This window comes from Panthera tigris, chromosome A2 (genome assembly GCF_018350195.1).
Source record: "Panthera tigris isolate Pti1 chromosome A2, P.tigris_Pti1_mat1.1, whole genome shotgun sequence".
NCBI classification, from domain to species: Eukaryota; Metazoa; Chordata; class Mammalia; order Carnivora; family Felidae; genus Panthera; species Panthera tigris.
Genome location: NC_056661.1, coordinates 39,542,427 through 39,555,119, shown reverse-complemented (window position 1 = coordinate 39,555,119; position 12,693 = coordinate 39,542,427). Strand labels below are relative to the sequence as shown.

At 46.2% G+C, this 12,693-nt stretch overlaps 1 long non-coding RNA gene across 11 annotated transcripts in view; it reads right to left on the bottom strand.

Annotated features, from left to right (window-relative positions):
- The window catches only part of LOC122236720, a 37,228-nt gene extending 25,139 nt beyond the window's left edge, over positions 1–12,089 (bottom strand). For 9 of the 11 annotated variants that reach the window (XR_006214927.1, XR_006214926.1, XR_006214925.1 and 6 more), the window contains exons 1-2: positions 11,921–12,089; positions 5,501–5,566 (exon numbers count right to left, since the gene is read on the bottom strand). This is a non-coding gene — a long non-coding RNA (uncharacterized LOC122236720). Of the gene's footprint in view, positions 1–1,381; positions 1,422–4,036; positions 4,218–5,500; positions 5,567–11,920 lie in introns of all 11 variants that reach the window. The other 2 variants (XR_006214930.1, XR_006214933.1) reach the window with 2 other exon arrangements.
- Between the last annotated feature and the right edge of the window lie 604 nt (positions 12,090–12,693).

Below are 12,693 nucleotides of genomic sequence, written 5' to 3'. Positions count from 1 at the left end.
TCAGACCTGTTCTTAAGACTTTTCTTTGGGTTTTGAGAGTCTATTTGGCCACCCACAAGAAACAAGCAGTTAAGGATAATGATAGAGGGCACAGTCTTATAAATCTAGTGGGCCCAGGTTTAATACCATTTCCACCCCTTATTAGCTGTGTGGATTTGTACAATTCATCCTACTCTTCTTAATGTGTATTTCCTCACCCATAAAATGGTGCTAATATTTCCTTCTTCATGAAGTTGTTATGGGCAAAAAGAGATAAAAAGGCATGTTTAGCACAGTTCCTGCCATCCATAATCACTCAATTAAAGGCATTATCATTAACACTGTTATTATTAACTGTAGTAGGGTCTCCCTTCCTTCCCAATACTTCACAAACCGGGTTGTCATGTGCCTGCTCATCCTTTATTCTGGCCTGTAATCTCCACCCCATGAAGCTTGACTTCATTAAGCAACAGTGTGGTGGTAATTATTCCCCAATGGCCCTGGCTAAAACTCGCATGTTCCTCTGGCTCTTACATGGTCACGTTTGTGTAATAAGGTGACTAGTTGAAACAAGTCCTGGTTCGTGAGGTTCAGGGCTTGCGATATGAGGCAAGTTACATTCATGGTTGAAAGACGTCTTGGTTTTTTATGTCCAAGAGTTGTTTTTCAAAAGATAGGAAGCCCAACAGAAGACAAAGATAATTAGGCTCCTGCTAGGATATACATGGCCTTCTGTGTCTTTGGTATAGACACTGAAGGATTTTAAGACTAAATGGGTCAAATCCAGCCGCCTCATTTGCCAGATAAGGAAACCAAGACTCAGAGACATGGAGTGACCTGCCCAGGGCCACACAGTCTATTGGTGGCAAAGCCAGAACAAGAATCCAGATCCTGGTTCTATAATTAACCAGCCATATGGGGACTCACTTCTGATGAATAGAATGTGAAAAAGTGACTCTGTTTGATTCCTGAGGTTGGGTCATAAAAAGAATATATTTTTTCCTGGTTCTCTCTGTTTCTGTCTATGTCCAGCCACCAGGTTTCAAGGACACTGAAGGGGAGGTCTGCTGGGGAAGAACTGGGGCCTGTCACCGACAACCAGTACCAACTTGCCAGCCATATGATTGAGCCACCTTGGAAGTTGACTTCTAGTCCCAGTCAAGCCTTCAGATGACATTAGCCCGGGAGGAAATCTTAACTGCAACCTCATGGGAGATGGATGGCAGGTGAGAACCACATAGTCAAGTTTCTCTCCAACTCCTGTCGCACAGAAACTGTGGGAGATGCTGCATTTTTATTATTACCCTAAGCTATTACATTTTGGGGTAATCGTTAAGCTATACTAGGTAACTAATATGCTACAGTAATTAATACTAATATTTAATTTAACACTAATATTTACCCAGGACTTTTCGAGTTGGAAGTGATGAAAATCCAGTTCACTGGTGAGAAAGGGAGAGAGAGAGAGAGAGAGAGAGAGAGAGAGAGAGAGAGAGAGAGAATTATTGGTCCTTTACTTGGGAAAACCAGAGACTAGCTTTAGAGACGCCATGTTGTCAAATGATGTCATCAGGATTCTTTTTCTCATCGTCTCTCTGTTGGTTTCTCTTTTGTGACTTCACTCTGATGGGATCATTCTCTCCCTCCACAAAGACACTTTCTCAGGACACCTGAGTTGGTTAAGTGTCCAACCTTGGCTCAGGTCATGATCTCATAGTTCATGAGTGCAAGCCCTGTATTGAGCTCTTTGCTGTCAGCACAGAGCCCGCTTTGGATCCTCTGTCTGCCTCTCTCTCTCTCTCTCTCTCTCTCTCTGTCTCTCCCCTGCTTGTGTATGTGTGCATTCTCTCTCTCTCTCTCAAAAAAAAAAAAAAAGACACTTCTCTATACAGTATGGGTTAGCCCAGCCAGAGGCAACCCAGGGTTTCTTCATTCCGGCTTAATGACCATAAGAGAAGCACAGGACTTCTCTCCCCCAACAGTCATGTATATTCCTAGGAAATACTATAATTGGCCAAGTTTGGTCCCCATGCCTGTGTCTTAGCCACTCACTGTAGCTAGAGAAATGGGGAAATATGACTGGTCACCAATACCTTGGCCACAACTAACTTGTTTTTCAAAGTGTAGTCCATGGACCGACAGGAAAGCATCATCTTGGGCCTTGTTTGAAACCCCAAATCTTGGCCCTTCTCTAGACTGTGACTCAGAATCTGTATTCTCTCTTCACAAGATCTCCAGGTAATTTGTATACACATTAAAATTTGAGAAGCACTATTCTAGTATAATTTATTTCCCAGCAATAAGTAATCTTTCTTCTCATCTGCTAGGTGAATTTATACTCCCCTGCCCCCTGTTTGGTAGGATACTTTTATCTTTTAACCACCTTATGTATTTTGTGTGCACATCTTCTCTTTCCCCACCATGCTTGGGTCCTGAAGGAGAGAATCCAATGTCTGATGGACAGTGTCCTCTTCCATAAAATGGAGATAATGTTATTCACCTTAGAAGGGAGCTCATGAGGACTGAAACAAATAACACACGTGGGTGCATAGCACAGTGCCTATTATATCATAGATGCACCATCATGACAGCTAGTGCTCTCCCCCTAAACTGGCTGCCATTTTGTGCTTACCTAGCACCGTGCTAGGTCCTTTGTTATTTCTTTCCATTGAGTCCTCACAGTAAAGCTCACAGCTGTAGCAGTGAAACAGGTGTTTTGAAAATTCAGGTATTTAGACAAGTTCTAAATTCTTCCTTTCAAAATCAGGAAATGAAGCAGGGTTACATAATTAGCAAATGATTGAGGCAGGATTTGAGTCCAGAACTGTTGGCTCTCTGGCCTAGTTCTTAATAGCTCTCTCTGCTCTATCGTGTTGCATAATGAAGTCTTTCAACCAATATTTGTTAAATTAAAGAATAAAAGCCACAGGCTCCCTAAAACAAGCCAACTTTGGCCAGGCTGATGATATAACTGAGAGACAAAGGTCAAGCTAAGGGAAGAGTCTCTTCCCTCTTTACTATAAGTGGGTCAAGCAGGTACGATAAATGGCAGGTGACCTTCACCTCAATGTCAAGGAGACAATAGGACTGAAAGAGGCCCTGGGAGCTGGAGAACATGGCTGGTCTGAGAGGGCAGACCCCCACCTTCCCGCCAGTATTCGTGGTTATGGCATCTGGGTGGCTTATGCCTGGCATCTGTTCTGATAAGACAGCACCAACACATACACACGGTGTTAAATATTTCGAACCTGGCCTCCGAGAAGGTGGACCCAGTGTTGTCAGATCTGATTTGTTCAAATAAAGCCAGAGATCTGGACTTTTATGTGAAATCCTCGACTTTTAAATATTGATGAATAATTTAATTTTTTTTAATTTATTTATTTATTTTGAGAGAGAGTGCATGTGCACGCATGCATGTGAGTGGGGGAGGGGCAGAGAGAGAGGGAGAGACAGAATCCCAAGCAGGCTCCGTGCTCCCAGTGCAGAGCCCTACACAGGGCCCAAACCCACAAATCGTAAGATCACGACCTAAGCTGAAAGCAAGAGTTCGACACTCAACCTACTGAGCCACCCAGTCACCCCTAATTTGTTTTAAGTGCGCAGGCCATACGTGGGGAAGCGGAACTGGGGGATGGATAGTAGTAACCAGACTATAACCTCTGTCCTAAACTATACAGGGAAATCTATACTGTTTTTGTTTACTAAACCAGTACAAAACAAATAGGCAGGGAAAAGGAAGAAGAAAGAAGGAAGGGAGGAGAATGCCGGCTACTTGACCACTTGAGTCTCAGGCAATAAAGTGGAAGACAGCTCTCAGCTGGGGAGGAATGGGGGAAGAAAGGAGGGGTTCTCTGTGGCTAATTGTCCCAAGGGCCATGGCGTCCAACGGGGAGTCCCTTCCACCTCCCAGGGTTGCCAAGGGCCAACCCAGCTAATCAACTTTTTTTTTTTTTTTATCACCTTGGAGGCCCTCTCTGTCTTTGTTCAGCTGTAATCTTTCTTAATTAGATAATTGAAATAATCATCCAATTAAGTTAGTTCACATGGCCCCCCTTACTTGAGGAGTCGCTGAATCCAGCTGGCTTCTCATTTCCGCTGACTCTGTTCCTTGCCTCATGCAGGGTCTGAAACAGGTTTCAAGCTGTTTTCTTTCCTCTTTTTCAGTTTGCCGTTTCAGTTCATAGGAGCTACGACTAAAGTTCTTTTCTGGGTGATGTCAAGACAGACTCCTGAAGCAACTGAAGCCAAAAGTTAGAACTGGCACCATCACTGTGGGGGATAAGAATTTCTGGCCCACGAGGGTTTGAATCCCTATTCTGCCATTTAGTAACAAGGTGACTTTGAAAGTGTGTGCTGACCTTGCAGAGCTGGCAGTTTCCCCATCTGTGAAATGGGAATAAAAACAGAACTTACCCCACAGCTAGGGTTGTTGTGTGACTTACTTGAGATAATGTAAGTGAGGCCACCAGCTCTGTGCCTGGCACACAGTAAGCACCCAGGACATGTGTGGGTTGTTTTTCAACATGCAGAATGATGTACTCTTTTATTATTTAAAAAAATTGTTTTCAAAACATTTTAAGTTTATGTATTTTTTTTTAACATTTTATTTATTTTTGAGACAGAGAGAGACAGAGCATGAACGGGGGAGGGGCAGAGAGAGAGGGAGACACAGAATCGGAAGCAGGCTCCAGGCTCTGAGCCACCAGCCCAGAGCCCGACGCGGGGCTCGAACTCACAGACCGCGAGATCGTGACCTGAGCCGAAGTCAGACGCTTAATCGACTGAGCCACCCAGGCGCCCCACGTTCATGTATTTTTTTGAGAGAGACAGAGATAGCATGAGTAGGGGAGGGGCAGAGAGAGAGAGAGAATCCCAAGCAGGCTCCCCACTGTCAGCACAGAGCCAGATACGTGGCTTGAACTCATGAAACCATGAGGTCATGACCTGAGCCAAAACTGAGTCAGACGCTCAAACAACTGAGCCACCCAGGCGACCCTCAAAATTTTTTTCTTAGTGTTTCTTTATTTTTGAGAGAGAGAGAGAAAGAGAGACAGAGTGGGAGTGGGGGAGGGACAGAGAGAGGGAGAGACAGAATCAGATGCAGGCTCCAGGCTCCGAGCTGTCATCACAGAGCCCAAGGCAGGGCTGGAACTGATGAACCTCAAGATCATGACCTGAGCCGAAGTCGGATGCTCACCCAACTGAGCCACCCAGGAGCCTCCAGAATGATGTATTTCTAATAACTCAAATTGTTTCATTATGTGTTTGCAGTAGAAATTGAGGAAAGAAAAACAGAGGGAAACCATAGAGACACATAAGATGTAAATGATGCCAGGGATTATGTAGCTATTTGCTAGACTTATATGGTGTTTATATGCTAATCTAATATCTCCATCCTGGCTTCCTTCCAGTTAATTCTAACACCCCCCACCCCCACCCCGTAAGATTTACAGATAGCTGGTTTTCCCTTCAGGCCCATCTTCTGTAAATGAAATCACAAGGCAGTATTCCCTTCACTTACTTGCCCCCCAGGTTGGAAGGTCCATGTGGGCTGCTGGGCTGTGTCTGCCATGGCATCATGATATCCCTAGGGAATTACCAAAAAATAATTGTTAAATAAACATTGAGCATGGAGAAACTATTCTGTAAAAGGACATCCAAGCCAATTTCAAGTAGTAAAGCATTTTAAAACAAGGATATAAGACATGTCACACATTAGCTAAGAATGGAGAAAAATCTAGAAAAGGGCTAGTATTTCTAGGATCACAGAGTAAAACAAAAATCAATTGCAACTCCAAAACGCAAATGCCCAGGCCTTACCTTAACCTGCTTAAAATGCTGACCTAGCCAGAGCCAGCAGCCAGTAACCACGGTGGATTCCCCCTTTGCTGCATTTCATTGCTCAGTGCAGACTCCTGGAAACTCATTCTCCTTTATTTCAGGAGAGTAACATATTTCGGAGGAGAATGATTGTAGCTCTGTGCAGAGCATATTTTTCATGCTTTTTAATCTTTTAAAAATTACACAAGCACTACATCATTTTTTTAATGGGAAAAATGTCCATAAGTAAAAAGAAAAATGAATTTTCAAAGATTGTTTTCCAATGTGGCTTCCCCTCCCACCCCCCACCCCCCCAGGAGTGTACTTTTAAAAAGCAGTCATCTTCAACTCCTGTATAGGACCACAATGTGCTTTACGTAGAGTGCGTTCTCGTTCTAACAAAACTAAAACGTTTCTTAGTGCTTTGCTCTAGATTTCAGCTATGGATAAGGGGAATCCAAATTCCCATTTCCTCACACATGTTGGTAGATCAATACTCTCCAAGGTTGGATTGCTGGACTTTGGCTGGAGAGCGCTGTTTGGTGTTGAATATAGTGGGAAGTCAGTAACTTCCGGACAACTGCCCCATCACTAATGTTCTGAGCAGACGCTCCCTATTTCTTCCTCTGTGACTTAGCGCATAGTCTGTATCGCAGCCATAGTCTGAGCTAACCCTCAGTGATCCTCACCTCTTGGTGGTCACACGTTTGTACAGGGCTGGCTTAGGTAATCAATGAGATACTGCAGAAAGGATGGAGCGTGGCGTAGAAGCAAAGTCACGGAAGTCATTGCAGTTTCTGCTTTGCTCTCTCTTGGAACTCTTGCTATGGGGGAGGGCCACATGGTGGGGAACTCCAGCCCACAGACATATGAGTGAACCATCGTGGAAGCTGATCTTCTAGCCCCAGTCAAACCTTCACATGACTACAGCCCCAGCCTGTATCTTGGCTACACCCTGAGCCACAACCACCCAGCTAAGTCACTTTCAAATTCCTGATCCACAGAACTGTGCAAGCTAAGATTCATTGTTTGTTTTAAGCTGCTAGGTTTTATAGTAATTCGTGATGCAGCACTAGGTAATTTATACATTCACCCGTCTATGTATAAGGCTTACTCCTTTGCCCTCTAAATTCACTCTCTCAAGGCTCAGGTCAAATTCATCCTGCCTGGATTCTCCAGCCTGGAGGGATCTCCCTTTCTCCAAGCCCAGTCACCATGCCTGTCCTTCTTATGTGGCATTCTTTTGAAGGAAGGATAGATCAGCCAGGCCTGACATGTGTTGTGCCTTTATTAGTAAGTGACCATATAATTTATAGTCCGTACTAAGACACTTCTGAGAGTGAAGGGGGTGCTATTAATAATGATCATGGGAATCAGCAAAATCCAAGATAGCTCTAGGGCAGACTATAACATCCATTCACCCTATCTGTGAGAGGCGCCAATGCCTCTCCCAGAAAGATAACAAAGGCGAGAATATTGCTTAGCATGGTTACAGTTTTGCTTGTCGGATGCTTGGAGGTACAAAGAAAATGTAACTTCTTTATCTTTCTGTAATAGGTCTTTTTCCTTGCTTATCTCCACCCAGCTAGATAGTGAGGGGACGAAATATGATTTTTTTAATTAAAAAAAATTTTTTTAACGTTTATTTATTTTTGAGAGACAGAGCATGAGTGGGGGAGGGCAGAGAGAGAGAGGGGGAGACACAGAATCTGAAAGAGGCTCCAGGCTCTGAGCCATCAGCACAGAGCCTGACGCAGGGCTCAAACTCATGAACCTGGAGATCATGACCTGAGCTGAAGTCGGACACTTAACCTACTGAGCCACCCAGGTACCCCTATGCCAGATAATTTAAACAGTTTGTGAGATTGTTCCGTCAGCACCCGGCTGAGCAGGGGGGAGAATGCGGCCAGGGTTCTGAGCCTTGTCTTTCCATCCCCATGATTGGAAACCCTCCTCCTCGCCATTTAAGACGGAACCTGGGCATATGGGGGATAGGTAGGAAGTGGACTGGGAACCAAGAGCCTCACAAGGTTTCCTTTAGAATGATTGGTCTGAGGGAATACCTGGACTGGGGGATGGTTGAAGGGCTATCTGCCTAGCTTTTTGTGGCAGTGTTCTGAAACTAGAGCCATCTCTCATGGGTGTGGCTTTCCCTCCTACACAAGCACACCCACCAAGGGTTTGAAATGTAGCCACTGCTTTGCTAACCAAGCTATGAGCCCGTAAGGCTGTGTCTGTCAGAAGAAGGAGGCTTTTGCTAGTTAGCACAAAGGCGTTCTGTGGGCCAGGACAGACCCTGGCCAGCACCCAGCGTCCAGGTTATGTGCTCCTGGCTTTGCATTCTTTGCCTGTGGCAGCTTGCTGCTCCCGATTACAGGCCAGCTTTGCCATTACCATGGAAATTCTGGGCCCCCTGCATGCCCCAAACAGGCTCCAGGGGCCCAGGGTATCTTCCTCAGACTCCTCTACACCCTCCTGCTACCACCTGCACACCATTGCTCCTGGGCTGAGGGACACAGGGCGTTAAGCCAGAGGCAGGTCCCCCAGGGGTGGCAGACTTCCTTCTACCCTGCCCTGGGATGTGAGACACTTAGCCTGATGTTCTCACACCACCACCCCCCCCCCTCCCTTATTTTCTAGGTGTTTCTAAATCTCCTCTCCCTAGAGGCATCTGACCTTATCGGTGGCCTTCAGCTTTTCCTTTCCTGCCTGCCATCTTCCCAGAGTGGCATGAATAGGTCTGGGGCATATCTGGGAATGATAAAACTCCGTGATCTGGGGTGGCACCTGTCTACCTTTTTCCTCTGGTATCACCTCTAGAAAAGAATATGTATATGGCCCACCGGGTGACCTGGAGGAGACCTGGTACCCTAGCGGGCTGTTTTGCAGGATTAAGCCGGTTGGGGGGGGAGGGGGGTGCGGCAGGAATCCCAACCACCAAGATCATAACCAGGCTGCTCCAAGAGCAGTGGGGATCAAGTCCCCTGGGTTGTGTGGAAGCACTCTGGCTAGGCAGTCCTCTCTAGAACCTTCAGCCTGGCTTTATTAGAGCGGAACTGTGTGGTTGAGAAATCCCTTTTCCCCACCAAAAAGCCTGCTTTCAAGGCCATTGTCTCTGCAGAGGTCAAGAACCTCAGTTTGGAGACTAATGCTGATCAATGGTCTCTTTATTCTTTGATCTTTCTTTTTCCCTAGGGCACTAAAGCTCCTGGCTCAGCCCTGGAGCTGGGAAGCGGCAAGAAAATATAGTTTCAAGTGGGAAACTAAAATACACAGGCAAAGTGTTGGTGAAATAGGATCCCCAATACAGTTGTAATGATAGGAACTCCTCTGGCAGCGTGTGTGGGGGGGGGCGGGGAGGGGGGTAATATGGGTTTAGGGTTGTTGGGTAAGACTTCAAGGCAGCATTAGGCTTGAGTTTGAATACACTGAATTTATCAGCAGGCTTGAATAAATTGTGGCTACACTGCCTTGTAAGGGAGCAGATTCTTGTCACCTCCAGGGCTTTTGTTTTGCTGAGTGGCTTATGCAAATATAGAGCCAGCCCAGTGGTTCTGGGTGAGAAAGGGGAGAGCACACAGACCTTCCTTTCCAGCTACCTGTCCCTGCAAGACTGTCCTGTGCCCCTTCCCTGTCAATAGTCATCACCACAGATAAATTTTGCCTATTTTTGAATTTCCTAGAAATCAGATTCTACAGCATGTGTTCATGTATTCTGATTTCCTTTGTTTAACATCCCGTCTCCGATACTCATCCATGGAGCCGTGGATGTTCTTTTTCGTTGCTATGTCGTATTCTGTTGTAGCAAAATACCCTCAATTTATCTTGCCTTTCTACACTTCATTTGGTTCGTTTCCATTTTAGTTATCACACACAAAATCTGCCATGAACATTTTTGTTCATGCCTTTCTGTGGACATTTTTGAAAAAATTCTTGTCAAAGTATTATTTATTTCTGATAAATGTTATACATATTCATTTAGAAAATGGAACATCCAAAAATACAAAGTGTTTTAACAAGTCGTCATCAATGTACATTCAATTTTGTACTTGGCTTTTTTTAAAAATTTTTTTAAGTAGGTTCTGTGCCCAGTGTAAGGCTCAAACTCATGACCCCAAGATTAAGAGCAGTGTGCTCTACTGACTGAGCCAGCCAGGTGCCCCCAACCTGACTTTTGCACTGCAAATATCATGAGCCGTTTTTCATCATACTCCGTATGGAAGGCTCTTACCCTCTTTTTAGTTCCATTTGGCCTTGTTCCTTGATAGGCCATCAGCTAACATTTGCGATGATTCTGAGGTTTTACCCAGAAGAGACCTGGAGACAGCTGGCCACCTACCCTGTCCACCACAATCCCCAGGTAGATGCAGGCTGTCTAGTGTGAGAATGTGCCGGGTCAGGAGGGCAGATGCCTCTCTCCATCACCTCTGCCCTGAGCAATCACAAATGGACCTAACAAGGTGAGAGTAGAGGCTGCAGATTGAGAAGAGAATGAGAAGTGCAGCTGTGAACCTGGAAAACAGTCTGATAGTAATGAGGGAAGCAAGCAGTGAGTTTGGAAAGCAGTCCCTTCCCTCACCCAAAGTGTCTTCTTGGGCAGCTCAACCTGCATGTGAACGATTTCAGCGTATCAGTTCAGTGGGATCCATGGATTCACATCACCCTGACAAAGAAAATCACAGGACAGGTGCAAAGCAAACGATTTCCCATTTCCTCCCTCTCTTAGTTCATCTCAAATATTGGCAAACTTTTTCTCAATCCCTTGTTTGCATTCATTTTGCCAATTATGTTTGATCATAAACCTAAGTATCTGGAAGTACCTCTCTGTACTTGTTTCCTCATCTGTAAAATGGGTTGACTGATGATTCCCCTATCTCTTACAGCAGGGGTTTTCAGCCTCAGCACTATTGACATTTTGGGCCAGTTAATTCTTTGTGGTGGGGCTGTCCTGAGCATCATGGGATGTGTGACCCACTAGATGCCAGTAACAACACCCTCCCCTAAAGTTGTGACAGGCAAAAGTGTATCTAGACATTGCCAAATATGTCTAAGGGTTGAGGGGGAAAGCAATATAACTCCCCTTTGAGGAGCACTGGCTTAGATTTACTACAAGTATCACCTGAGATAACATAGGTAAAGTGCTTAGAAGAGTTTCTGGCGGCAAGTAAGTATTCAGTAAACCTTAACCATCGGTGTCTGAGGAGCTCTTAGAAAGATGTGAACTTGTGGCTGGGGCTACTTCACAAACCAATTTGCTTGTTTATTTCATCACTGTTACTTTTTGCATTTTCCGTTCTTCCTTCGTAAAGTGCCATGGTTTAAAGGGATTTTTTTTTTCTTATGAGAGGTGCCTTTCCTTATAGGTACAAGTATCAGAGATAAAACTTGGAAGTACTGGCATTTGCAAGTGGCTTTTGAAAGTGGAAAATGTCAAAGAAATGTAAATCATACTCTCTAGGAGCAGGAGAGTGTCTTTTTCTAAAGCTTTTGCAACCATTAACTCACCGGACGCCACCATAGCGTGTTCTAGCTGAGCCTAAACGGAATTACTAGCTTTGTTGTTTGCGGGGTGGAGGGGAAACCCTGGTCTGGTGACAGCTCACAGGGTCGGTGCGCCACAGTGGTGGGGGGAGGATGGGGGGATGGCGGGGAGGGAGTGGCAATAGGGGGAGAGGGGAAACGGGTGCTATTTCTTCCTGGTGAAAGGGACAAGATTACCCCGTGGGCTGGGAGACCTGAAGAAGACAGAAGATGAAAAAGAGGGTGGGATAGTGTAGGTCCCTTCATGCATCCTGAGGGATCTGGATGATGAGAGGGGGCTTAGGATCCTGGTGCAGAATACTGCTGCCCCATGCACGGGAGGGGCAACCTTAACATCAGGCTCTCTGCCACAGACATTGTCAGCTTGGGCTTCCTGAATGCACATATCCTGTAGAAAGAAGTCCGGGTGGTTTCAGGTCATTTGCATGCCAAACCCCACTCTCACCAGAGGACCCAGAAAGCACCAAGGTATGTGACTGGGACCTCTTCTCTGATTTTTGCTGCCCGCCCCCCCCCCCCCCCCTCAGGGCCTGTGTCCATCCTTAGCTCAGTTCTACTTTGATTCTGCCTAGAGTTCTACCTGCTCTGGGGGACCAAGAGCACAGTTTTTCAAGTCCCTGCGGTTCCTGAGATGAGGCCAGCCAGCAGGGTCTCCCGGGGTTAACCTCTTGAGCCCGATAGCCACGCCCACAGCATGCCCCGGCCCGGACACGCCCACTGCCACGCCCCTGTTTGTGACCACACCCACAGCCCGTCTCCAGGCCCCAGCCACACTCACAACCACACCCGTGGCTGCGGCCACTCCGCCTGGACATTCCTTCTCACAGCTGCTTTCAGCCAAGTGGCTGCCACCAAGTTCCTGCGAAATGACTCACAGAAGATTGCTAACTTTGGGGGAAATCTCGTGCCTGTTTTATTTGCATGGTGTGAAGACCAGCATGATGAGAGGCCACAAAGCAGTACCTGAACTCCAGAGCTTTTAAAACTCAACATTCAGAACAACGTTTTAGAGGCCCGTGCACGCCCCACCCTGTGATTCTTTGGGACCCACTCCCCGTTCGCTCTCTTTGAGTAGAAGACAAGCCAGCCACAGTTCTGTATCTCAGCGTGGCATTTGGGAGGGCACGCAAAGTACCGCCGGGCCTCCAATGTATCTGTCCAGCCCAGTAAAACTTAAGTTCCCATTCTGTCCCTTTGTCCCCGGGATCCTCACTAGATCAGGCTGTGCCGAAGCCAGCTCAGCCCTGAGAACCGTGCCATGGCCTTTGGAAGCCCTCAGTATCTGTTTGGACTGTCTGGCCGGCTCCTCCCTCTTAGAACACGTGCACTCCAAGGTCACAGACTGTGTCTGTT